The sequence below is a fragment of the Phaenicophaeus curvirostris genome, chromosome 1, assembly GCF_032191515.1.
Source record: "Phaenicophaeus curvirostris isolate KB17595 chromosome 1, BPBGC_Pcur_1.0, whole genome shotgun sequence".
Classification (NCBI taxonomy): domain Eukaryota; kingdom Metazoa; phylum Chordata; class Aves; order Cuculiformes; family Cuculidae; genus Phaenicophaeus; species Phaenicophaeus curvirostris.
Window position 1 is genome coordinate 109,773,374 of NC_091392.1, and position 13,400 is coordinate 109,786,773.

Here is a 13,400-nt window from a genome sequence, read left to right on the forward strand (position 1 = left end):
CACCTCCTTCCCCAAAGAAGTACAGGTGGATGAGGAATGGAGGTTGCAGTCAGTTCATCACATGTAGTTTCTGTTGCTTATTTCCTCCTCATGGGGAGGACTCCTCACACTCTTTCTGTGCTCCACTGTGGGGTCCCTCTCATGGGAGATGAGCTTCCCTGAACTTCTCCAACAGTCTTTTCCATGAGCTGCAGTTCTTCACCACCTGCTCCACCATGGGTCCTTTTGTACTTCAGGAACAAACTGCTCCAGCATGAATCCTCCATGGAGTCACAAGTCCTGCCAGCAAACCTGCTCCAGTATAAGCTCCTCTCACCATGGGGTCATAGACCCTGCCAGGAGCCTGCTCCAGTGTGGACTTCCCAGAGGGTCATAGCCTCCTTTGTGCCCATCCACCTGCTCTGGCATGGGGTATTCCATGGGCTGCAGGTCAATCTCTGCTCCATCATTAACCCACATGGGCCACACAGGGACAGCCTGTCTCACCATGGTCTTCACCACTGGTTGCAGGGGAATCTGTTCCGTCACCTGGAACACTTTCTTCCCCTCCTTCTTCACTGATCTTGACATCTGCTGAGCAGTTTCTCTCACATATCCCCCTCATTCCTATCTCTGGCTGCAGTTTCTGTTGCACAGGTTTTTTTACCTCCTTCTTAAATACGTTATCACAATGGTGCTGCCACTGTCACTGACGGGCTCTGCCTTGGCCAGTAATGGATCGGTCTTGGAGCTGTCTGGCATTGGCTCCATTGGACATGGGGGAAGCATCTAGCAGCTTCTCACACAAGCCACCCCTGTAGCTCTGCCCCTACTGAAGCCTTGCCATGCAAACCCAACACACAGGGTCAGTGTCTATATGTGTGAGGTTGTTATTAAAGAGGAAACAATGTGGAAAGAAAAAAGAAATCCCCTTCATCCGTGTTACCTAAATCTGAGAGTATTTTCTTCAAGACGTGCAGTTCAAGCCAAGTGGTAGAACTGAACATGAAGAAAATATATTTGTTTTAATTAGAAGTACTGCTTCTTGTTTGCTTCCTGTGCTTTCGCATGCTGTAGAGATTGCTGGTAATAAGGGTTATCATCCAGAAGTAAATATATGTTGCAGAATAAAATGCATGAAAGGGAAAGAGGAGGAAGATTCAAAATATTGCAGAGTCCTGTAATGGACCCTTCCCGCAGCTATAATTCACATTTACCAGGCAAGCTGACTCAGTGTCCTCAGAAATTCACATGCAACTGTGGAATGTGAGGCATTTTCTCATATATTAGCTGGTGCTCAAAATAATGTGTCTAGGCTAATATGCATTCATGAAAAAGTACAGATCAGATTGCTTGGTTAGACAGTTGATACTGTTCTGGGAGGAGGACCAGTATCGTCTCACAAGGCCTCAAAAATTGACTGTGGGGTAGCTATCAGGATTTTGGTATCAGGGACTGTTATCACAAAGCATATTACACAGTGCAGCTATGCAGATTAGATGATCATCAAAATATAAATGAACTCTTCCAAGAGATTAATTTCTGTACAGTCTCATAGTAAGACTGAATTCACTGATGAAAGGCCAGGAGCATAATAAAGCAGCTACACAACAGCACAGGAACAGACACGCTCAGTCCATCTAGGAATTGCAACCATCTTTTATAAAATGCTCACAGTGTTAGAAGCAGGGAAGTTTGATCACAAGTACATAAATCAGTGACTGCAGGAGCTTTGTAATGGATGATTTTGTGCTGGAGAAGGGGTGGGGGTGGGGAATTGCAATGAAGAACTGCAGACTGTTCTGTATACAAGAATAATGCCATCCTTAGAACTCTGTGTTTTGTAATCACCCTGCAATTTCTCTTAGTGAAAGGATTTTAAAATATTTGTTCAAGTTGATTTGGCATACATCTACCTTATTCCTTTACACAAAAAAAATGTACATATCTCTCCCTGACTTATAACAGTGACATAAAACCGTACTGAAAGTAGGAGATTAGGTTAAATTTCCTTCCCTAATAGCAAGTTTTTTAAAAGATGCTCACTGGTACAGACAACACAGATTCTATTGAAAAACATTATAAAGCTAGACTTTGCATGTTGGCAAGCTAAAGCAAGTCTTCTCTTGTCAGCTGTTGCCACACAGATCCAGCATCAAAACCTGCTCACATTGGGTGCGGAGGGCTTGTACACACTGTGCCCTCCACCTCAGCAGGGCCGGAGGGCTGCAGGGCTGCCCCTTGCCTGCCTTCTGTCTGGGGCTGTGTTCCGAGCACTCAGCACCTGTGCAGCTCACGCAGCATGATCTTTCAGACACCCATCAGTAGAAGTGTGAACATCAAAATATTCGTTATACGAGAGATGCTGACATTATTCTTTGCATTTTTTTAACGAGCTACTGGTGAAGTGTTGAAAGTGATGGGACTGCTTTTATAATAGCATGGAAATACGCAGAGTCAAAAAGGATCAATGTCATGTTAGACATTTGAAGAACCATCTGATTTTTTCAAAATATCAACACAGTGCAGTATAGAGAACAGACTCTGACTCCTCTGCATGAAAGCCTATCTGTGTATACACAAAAGAACAACCTCCTCAGGAGCTGACTCTCAGTTCAGTTTATTATGAACTACTACACTACATAATCATAGTGGGAATCAGATCAAGCTATAAAAGCTAATATCTAGTTAAAGCTTGCTTAGTCCCATTTTCAGAAGTCTTTTGTTTGAAGTTGACTTACTTTCATTTAAAGTCACTTTGGAAACTGTGAAAAATTACTCTGAAATCACTGAGGTTATTTCAGATACATCATCTGACAGATTTTGCTTACACATTCATTGTCCCAAATGGAATGTCAATTGTTTTTTGAATTAAAAAAACAAACACACATTTTGAAAAGGTGGCAGGGCGCAGCTAAAGTGGCAAAGATATCTGTCATTTGCTCTGAATTTTGCTCATAACAATTCAAGAAACCTCATACAAATTGAGTTTCAGAGACAGAAGAAATCCTTACAGGAGAGAAAAGGAATGAAAAGTTCTACTGGAAATAGCAGCATCTCAAAACATAATGGGCAAATCCTTCCATCATTATAGTCATACAGTACCTACATACAGTATCTATCTGTTCTTATTAAATGCTTGTGGGCTGATCCAGGTCTCACTGTGGTGAAGAAAAGCCTTTCTATTAAGTAGCAGCTACTGGATAGAATTTGAAGGGTATTGTCTCAAGTTCATGTCAAGAAATACTGAAGATATTCTAGTAACTTCCACAGTCATTGAAACCAACCTGTGTGAGGGTGACCCATGACCCTGCCATCAGCCAGGCTTTTCTACTTTTTATCTTGCTCCAGCACCAACATGTAGGTAAGGAGTCCACTCTATACCAATATGGCTGAAACACACATTTTTTTGGTAAGATTAAAAAAAGTAGAAAGGAGGGCCCTTGGATCTACTGACTTGACAACATCAGCTTTGTGCCTGGGAAGATCAAGGAACAGATCCTTTTAGAAGATACCCACAATGGAGGACAGGAATGTGATTTGAGACAGCCAGCATGGCTTCACCAAGGGGAAATCCTGCCTGACCAGCCTGGTGGCTTTCTGTGGTGGAGTGATTACATCAGTGGACAAGAGAAGAGCTAAAGATGTCATCTGTCTGGACCTCTGTAAGGCCTTTGACACGGACCTCCACAAGATCATAGAATAACCAGGTTGGAAGAGACCCACCAGATCATCGAGTCCAACCATTCCTATCAAACACTAAACCATGCCCCTCAGCACCTCATCCACTTGTCTTTTAAATACCTCCAGGGAAGATGACTCAACCACCTCCCTGGGCAGCCTCTGCCAGTGCCCAATGATACTTTCCATGAAAAATTTTTTCCTAATGTCCAGCCTGAATCTCTCCTGGTGGAGCTTGAGGCCATTCCCTCTGGTCCTGTCCCCTGTCACTTGGGAGAAGAGGCCAGCACCCTCCTCTCTACAACCTCCTTTCAGGTAGTTATAGAGAGCAATGAGGTCTCCCCTCAGCCTCCTCCAGGCTAAACGACCCCAACTCTCTCAGCCGCTCCTCATAAGGCCTGTTCTCCAGACCCTTCACCAGCTTCATTGCTCTTCTCTGGACTCGCCCCAGAGCCTCAACATCCTTCTTGTGGTGAGAGGCTCAGAACTGAACACAGTATTCAAGGAGCTGTCTCACCAGTGGCGAGTACAGAGGGAGAATAACTTCCCTGGACCTGCTGGTCACGCCATTTTTGATACAAGCCAAGATGCCATTGGCCTTCTTGGCCACCTGGGCACACTGCTGGCTCATGTTCAGTCGGCTGTCAACCAACATCCCCAGGTCCTTTTCCTCCAGGCAGCTTTCTAGACAGTCTTCTCCTAGTCTGTAGCACTGCACAGGGTTGTTGTGCCCCAAGTGCAGGACCCGGCACTTGACCTTGTTAAACCTCATGCCATTGGACTCTGCCCAGCGGTCCAGCCTGTTCAGATCCCTTTGCAGAGCCTCCCTACCCTCCAGCAGATCCACACTTCCACCCAGCTTAGTGTCACCCGCAAACTTACTAAGGGTGCACTCAATGCCTGGACCCAGCTCTGAGCCCTGGGGAACCCCACTCGTAACTGGCCTCCAGCTGGAGTTAACTCCATTTCCCACCACTCTCTGGGCCTGGCCATCCAACCAGTTTTCCGCCCAGGAGAGTGTGTGCCTGTCCAGGCCAGAGGCTGACAGTTTCCTAAACACAATGCTGTGAGAAACTGTGTCAAAGGCTTCACTGAAATCCAAGAAGACCACATCCACAGCCTTTCCCTCATCCAGCAGCCGAGTCACTTTGTCATAGAAGGCGATCAGGTTAGTTTGGCAAGACCTGCCTTTCGTGAACCCGTGTTGACTGGGCCTGATCACCCGGTTCTCTTGCATGTGCTTCATGATAGCACTCAAGATCACCTGCTCCATGACTTTCCCTGGCACTGAGGTCAGACTGACAGGCCTGTAGTGTTCTGGGTCCTCCCTGCGACCCTTCTTGTCGATGGGCACAACATCAGCCAGCCTCCAGTCCAGTGGAACTTCCCCAGTCTTCCAGGACTGTTGGGAGATGATGGAAAGGGGTTTGTCCAGCACATCCGCCAGCTCCCTCAATACTCTTGGGTGGATCCCATCTGGCCCCACAGACTTGTGTGTGTCTAGTTGGGCAAGCAAGGTTCTGACCACCTCCTCTTGGATCATGGGAGCCTCATTTTGCTCCTCTAACTCCTGGATTTGTACACAGAGGGAACAACTTTCTCTACAATTAAAGACTGAGGCAAAAAAGGCATTAAGTACCTCAGTCTTTTCCTCATCCCCTGTTACTGCCCAGATCTTTGTCTCTAAATTAGAGAGGTATGGATCTGATATATGGACTATTTGGTGGATCAGAAGTTGTTTATGTGGCTGCATCCAGAGTGTAGTGGTCAATGGCTCGACATCCCAATGGAGATCAGTGACAAGTGGTGTCCCTTAGGGTTCTGTATTGTGACCAATGCTGTTTAATATCTTCATCAGTGACACAGACAGTGGGATTGAACACACCCACAGCAAGTTTGCAGGAGATACCAACCTGAGTAGTGCAGTTGACATACCCGAGGAACAGGATGCCATCCAGGGAGACCTGGACAATCTTGAGAAGTGGGCCCGTGTGAACCTCACAAGGTTCAACAGGGCCAGGTGTAAGGTCCTTCACACTGGTCAAGGCAATCCACAGTGTCAATGCAGGCTGGGGAATAAAAAGAATGAGAGCAGCCTAGAAGTGTTGGATGAAAAGCTGGACATAATCCCACTATGTGTGTTTGCAGTCCGGAAGGCCAACCATGTCCTGGGCTGCATAAAAAGAAATGTGGAGAGGGGACTGTTCATAAAGACTTGTGGTGACAGGACGAGGGGGAATGGGTATAAACTGGAGAGGGGCAGATTTAGACTAGATATTAGGAAGAATTTCTTCGCTATGAAAGTGGTGAGGCACTGGAACAGGTTGCCCAGGGAAGTTGTGGATGCCCCATCCCTGGATGTGTTCAAGGCCAGGTTGGATGGGGCCTTGGTTAACCTGATCTAGTGGGATGTCCCTGCCCATGGCAGGGGTGTTGGAACTGGATGATCTTTAAGGTCCCTTCCAACTGAAACTATTCTATGATTCTGTGATTCTATTATTCTATGATTCTATGAAAATGGCTCCATTCCCCTAGGTGATACAGCCCCAGGATTTCTGAGGTCATTAGACACTACTGATTTTTAAGTAGTAGCATTTCATGGTTCCAGTGGGGAGCAGGGGACTCCAACAGAGCCATGTTTATGTTAGTCTTAGATAGTCATTCCCCACTAAAAGAAACTCTACTCCCCTTTTTCCCTAGTGGCCCTTTTATTTTGCTGCTAAATGCAGTTTCTTTCTTTAAAGGAATAGACCTTCATAACAAACAAATGTTTGTTGGCTCTGAGACAGCACAACATTTATTGTAGTCAATATTTAACATATGAATAATCCTATTGACTGTGGTGAGGATGCTCATGTGCTTGAAGTTAAACAGCTATATGAGCACTTTGTTGGCTCGAGGCCTGACTACTGCAGAAGCTAACAAAGTTCATGGTAAGGCATGGTGATACTGCTTTTTAGTATTTTAGACCCTCTAAAATTTGATCCCTTTAGGTCTTTCTGACCTCACTGCACTTTCAGAGAGCTTTACTGTTGGAAAGTTCATATTGGATTCTTGCCCCATTGTGTGGCACTATGGACAAGAGATTTAGTGGGCTAGAAAACAAGCTGATAGGTATTGGTAGGATCTTTATCAGCTGCAAATGTAGGTTTTAGTTCTTGAATGCTGAGTTCTGAGAAGTGGTGCAGTGCGGGAAAGAGTACCTGTGTGACACTGTTCTTGGGAAGTAGTAAGAAGCTGTGTCCAAGGAAGATAGTTCTTTATCTCCCTCTTGTCTAAGGAGTAAGACAGACTGCTGCAGCTCTGAAACTGACTCTATTTTCTCTTGTTTTCAAATTCCAAGAAGTCAAAACAGTAAACTCTAAACCAAAGACTCCAAAGTCAGTGTAAGATGGCCTTGGAAAATATTCTCCGTAAGACCTAAATAACAGAAGCCAAGTACAGTCACAGTCTCTTGATTTGTGATCCTTAAGCTTAAAATATTTTAGGCAACAGAGGAAATAACAACTTCTCTATTCATTTTCTTTATACTTTCCTCTTTTTTTTTCATCACAAGTTTAAGTATTGCTTTGTTGAGTTTTTTTTTTTGTGTGGTTTTGTTCTCTTTTGGGTTTCTTTATGACCGGAAATGCCTGTTGAAGTTCATCTTTTGCAAATGAGCAAGAGAGAAGACCAGAGAGTAAGAGTCTACCTTTAAATTTTCATTGTATCTCAATTTTGAAAGAAAAAAATTCAAAGCTACTCAGTGACATTCAAGGCATGGGAAATCAAATTGAGTCTCTGCTCCATGCAAAGCAGGATAGTAATTCTTATTGCCCATTGCTTTTACAACTATTTCTTTGTTTGTTACAGATCAACAATTATCTACTTTGAAAGTCGTTATTTCTCTGTTTATATATGGAATGCAAATGTTCCAACTTTGGTAAGACATTAGCTGATCACATTTGGGGTTGTTTTCTGCCCTGTGTAATCTCTGACTTCATGAGTATGCAAGTATGCATTTAAACATGAGATCATTCAAAGTCATTGAGTTCTGGCATGTTTTAAGAGTTTCTTCTTGTCAGAGGTTTGAAATCTTTGGTCTACTTTGTTATATTACCCAATTCAAATTTAAATACATCCTTTACTGATTTGCCAAACCAGGTGGAACCTCTAGTGTTATCTTTTGGGTATCTTTTTCTTCTTTACTTTGAACAGGTCTTTCAAAAGAAATCACGAAGTCAAGAAAAGAGGAACTAGTATAAAGATGACATAAGCTTATCTTCCCATGGCACTCAGAGCTTGACGATCCCACATTTTGAGAATATTGGGTTGTATTTATGATCTCAAAAAATCAGCAAAGCTCATTTCAAAATCAAGGTCTACAGAATGGAATTAGTTTTGTCATGGTTTTTTTTTTTTGCTTTGTTTTTTAGATGCCATAGTCAACGAATAATGTTTTCAGGTTAGTGCTAATAATTGATATCTACCACCAAAGTACTGAAACCCTCACATCTCATGCTTCATATGGAAAATTTCTGATCTGTGATCACACTATATTTGCCTTAATTCAAGTTGAAACTATCCTAGTCAAAGCTATTAGATCAAATACAGACAACTCAAACAAGAAAATGCAAAAAGAAAGGACAAGGGTGAAATACAAACATTGATGAAGGTTTTAGTCACTCTGACTTTCCACAGAAAGTCTTCTCAAGTTCTAGAACTTCTCCCTCAACCCAATGTATCTTAAAAGTTACCCCAGCACCCCTTGTATTTGGAGTTGAAGTCTATGGTTGACAATCCTACTTCATTCTCAGCAGCTTTCTGCCATGTGAATAACCCTGTTTTTAGGCAGGAGGCAGATCTCAGAGGCTGCTCTGAATTTTTTAACAGACATTCCTCAGACATTCATAAGACTTTATTCCAAATGCTAGGAGAATTACTTTGACTTGTCTTCATTCCTGTGTAGGAACCTGTAATGCATTATTCACACACACCAATCATTCCTAAAACCCTGGGACTGCCTGGAGTTTGCAGCCTGCAGAAAGAATCACATTTTGTGTTTGTCACTTATCCTAAGGAAAACAGTATATGAGCAAAGCAGAGTAGAAGAAAAGGTGTCTTGCACTAAAGAATTGTTTGTTGCCTCTCATTATTGTCACTGGAATCACTACAAGTAGACTCATTTACTGGCCTCTGTTTTCTGAGTAGCAGTGTTATGTAAACCTCTTTATCACAAATCAAATTGTTTATCTATGTATGTCATTTCTGGCTATATTGTGGAGTGGTTTTCAGTCTTTTGCTGGGTGTACTTCCCTAATGTCTTCTGTAATGTGGGGTAAGCATGAACAGAGCTGAAACCTTCTGCATAGCTAGATCTACAACTCAATTTGTTATTGTTCCAGGATGTGATTTAATAGAAGTTGTGCTCCTCTAGTCTCATGCACACAAATGTGCCAAAACGTTCAATTTAAGTAAATTGTGTTAGGAATGAAGTCATACCATCACACAATATAATAATGGAAAGGGGCTGATTACATTTTGTGCTATGTAGAGCTGGATCTCATCACAGCAGGAGATTCAATGCCTTTTAAGAAAAAAAAGAAAGACTGAAGTAACAACATTTAAAGATTATTTTTCAAGTAAGAAAATATTGGAGTATATCTTTTCAGGCTCAAGTTCACATTACTCTCAATATTTAAAAAGAAAAGAGCTTATCAACCTGAGCAGGCCCTCCCTTTCTCAGAACACCAGGTTGGAAGACGTTGTCACACATCAATTTCCTTCAAAGACAAAGAAGACATAGACATAACAAACTAAAAATATCCCCTACTAAAAAATGCCCAGGCATACAGAGAGAGTTAAAATGAAAGGAAGTTAATGTTCATATGAGCCAGTAGACATGAAAGGAAGATATGATAGATTCATGCCAATAAATTGGTAATGACGCAAGAGTTTTATAAGCCTTGGCAGTCCTGTTGGCCCAGACATTTTTGCAGGCATAACAAACTGAAGATATTATCTCTTGCTGTTAGTGCGATATTATGATTAAGAGCAATCAGGTTTTTTTTCTTTAGGGCAGACTGTGTTCACACTGAAGCAAGTGCTGTGTTGAGCTGTATAACAGAAATTAACAGAAAGGGAAAAAAAGCTAAGAAGAATGGATATATTTTACAACCAATGAATCTGTTAAGATAAGTGCTTTGAAAAGTGCTCCTGCTTTCTAAATATTCCAACCTATAGTTAGTTGGATCTAACACTGTAAATAATATTTTGCTGTGGTGCTTAAGGTTGTGCATATAAAAATAAATCAAAATGGACAAATGAAATTGATGAAAATAATGAGATTTTGTCAATAAAAGTGAAAATGCCAGTCTAAAGTGCTATGGAGAACCTTTATTTTGCCACTTTTGGCATTTGTATCCCAAGATTTGTGGAGACATATCTGAGTGCTCGCTGAGATATCAGAGATGAAACCAAATAATTTTTGTGAGAACTGCAGCCAAATAGGAAATGATCGAGTCAACCAAAATAATGTCATCTCAGAGTTTTGATTCAAGAAAGCATTTAAGGAAGTGCACAACTCCAAGCACTTGAATAAACCCACTGAAAAAAAACAACCCCTGCTCACAAGTAGGTACCTATCTCTGAGCAATGAAATGATAAGCTTTGCTGGGTTCAGTAAAACTGCATGTTGGAGAATAGGCAGTTAAATACCCCTTCCCCTCCCTGAGCATACAAGTACAGCTGTTTTAGTAAAAGGTCCCCACTCCTTGGCCTGGCTTACATTTTTAAAATCTGTATAAGGAATTCTCTCCTGATAAAAGTGATGTAAGTTGCACAGCTTACCTGTCTATTTGATTTATATAGATCAGCAGCATGACTGAAATGATCTTGCAGAGTGTTTAGCATCTGAAAAGTCCAACTGAAAACCTGAAGTGCTTTTCCTGGAAAATGGAAGTTGTGGGTGGAAGGTCCTTTATCCAGTCCAGTCACAGGTCTTTGTCTAGTTGGCAAGTCCTTATTTGAGGCAGCACCATCTGTACCATGAAACTTTGCTGTGGTTGGGTGTGGAATTGGAAACTGATCTCTTGGGGCATTCTGAAAATGAGAATGTTTCATTGTTCTTGTCAGTACATGATAAATACTTTGAGAGAATGTAAATGTTTTATAGATTGTTCCAGTACCAGAATGGCACACTTAATGAATCGCTGACTTCAAAGTACATCAGAAGTCCAATATTCAGAGCAAGAGTCTCTAGATATCTTTCTTTTCTTTCTCTAGCTCTTTTTTAATTTCTTTTTTTTTTTTAGGTTTCAAGGGACAGTAGTAGAATTGTGGAGTCTATCTAAGGTGTATGAGTGGAAGAGATGCATTTTACTCTTTCAGGTTCTGACATGCATTCTTTTTGAAGGTGATTATTGATTTTCTGCCTCTACAAGAAGAAATGACTCAAAAAATCCCACCCCAATCTGAGAATATAAATCATGGCTTAAAGATAAAAAGAACCCCCAATCTTGCTCTTTTAAAAAATGTATGTATGTTAAAACAGGAGCAAGGAAGGAAATAATAATGCAAGCACTTTTTACAGAATGAAGCATTGCTCTGAAATAACACTATGCATCACTTAATTAGCTCATAGAAGAATTGAACATTATCAGATGTGGCAAACTAATGCTTCTTGTGATGTAATTTTCTTCAGGTGGATACAAAGTGTTTGTGCTTAGTGCTCTCTCTCTCTCTCTGACATCACACAAGTGATAATCATGTTTACTGTTGGCTGTGCCTTTGGAAATGAAACAAAATGACTAAGTATGAAGTGATAAACTGTACATATTATATGAATATATTATATATATGTGTATATTATACATGTATGTACGTATTTTTTATATATATTATATAAAATGTCATAAGGATTTACAAATATGACAGACTTGCACTGTTTTAAACATGAATTGTATCTGTTCTTTGCAGTGCTTTCTGTGTTCCACTCTCATCTCAGTAGCAGCCGTACTTGAAAATGAGCATGAAAACCTGAACAAGAGGTCAAGGGTTTGACCCTGTGGATTTGTTTATTTGGGGTAGTAGAAATTTTATATTAGTGGTAGGGTTTTTTTTTATTGTAGATTATATTTGTTCACTTTTTCTTACCTTCATCCAAAAATTTAAACAAAAATATAGAAGATTTCTAGGGGAAAATATATTCCAACTGAAAGTGAAGAGCACCTGCCTATTGTTCTTTTTTACCTGTAGCCATCAAGGACAATATAGTTCTACAATGTATTTGCTTTCTCTTGGCATATAATTTAGATCTTTGCTCCCAAGAAAGACAGAAAATAATTAGAAGTGGGTAGAAGACTGAAATCAGAAGGAAGTTAAGAAATTGAGATGGAGCATAGAATGCAGATGGGGGAAATGTACATGAGGGGGGCAGAATAGGTGGGAGGAAGAAATGAGTAAGGAATTCAAAAATAGGAACAGCAGCAATAAAACCTGGAAAAGCAAAGATGAGGAAAAGGTGGGATGGAGAAATCTGGATGGCATGGAAAATGAAAACCCCTCTTACTACTTAAGGCTTTCTTTTCAGGTCAAGATGGAAGAACCCCAGGAGGAAGAGGATGAAATTTGTGCCTTTTCAGATTTCATCGAGGAGAGAAGTTCCCACACTATTTTGGCAACCTTTTAAACACCAAACTTTTAAATATTTCCCTGCCCCTTATTCCCAAAGAAAATGTCAGCTGAGAGAAAAAAAGTCTCATACCAAACTGCTGGTAGTCAGGAAATGTAAAAGTGACAGGGATGACTCATATCATGTACATCAGGCACACTGAAAACAGGAGATAGGAACAGCAAAATAGGAAGATGCATGTCTTGTGGTCTATTTGAAGTGCTTTAAATCTGTACTTTATACAACAGGTGGAAATAGATGTCTAGAGATAACTAGCCAATGGATAAAATGCCAAGGGATTTCACCCCCACGCCCCACTCCCCCCAACCATATATTGCTTACTGGATAAAATACAGCCTTTTTTTTGGTACAGAGGCCTGCCCACAAAAGACACCTATAAAAAGTTCCAAATCTCAACCATTGAAAACTTAAACTGGCTGCCCCCTCTCTCCTGGGCATTACAAGTTTTTCTTCTCCAGGCAAACACTAATCTTCTTCCATACCCCAGGGCAATATTTTGGTATTTATACCACCTTTGTTCTTAGAACGTAGATCAGATCTAGGTTTTGGGGCAGGTCCTAAAGAAACATGCTCCGGACAGTGAAAGAGTAAACAGAGCTCTGGGTGCAGTGTTGAACCACAGGAAAATAGCATCTGAATCAATACTGTGTCTGCTCTTACCTCTTCAGATTAAAGAGAAAATACCATTATTTTCTGATTCTTTTTACATGTAGGAAGCAGTCCCAGGAGTATTAACCCAGCTGACAGGAGTGATATCAACTTAGGACAGATTTTCTGAGCCTAGACCTAGGCCACTTCCTTTGTTGTATGGTAAAAATGAAGTCAGTGTGATATTGAATCCGTATTTACATGGTGTCAAGCAGTATTCTGAAATAAGTGATGCTTGCAAGCAAGGAGAGCTCGCATATTCACTGTGCCTTACATCTACTTGTGTTCAACCCTACCTATTTGTGAATCCCCAAATGAAAATAACGATAAAATAATTTATGCTGGGAGGGACATGCTGAGCACACACTCAGCTGAATTGTCCACACTGTAAATAAAGCCATTAACAGTCTTGGCTGTGGTA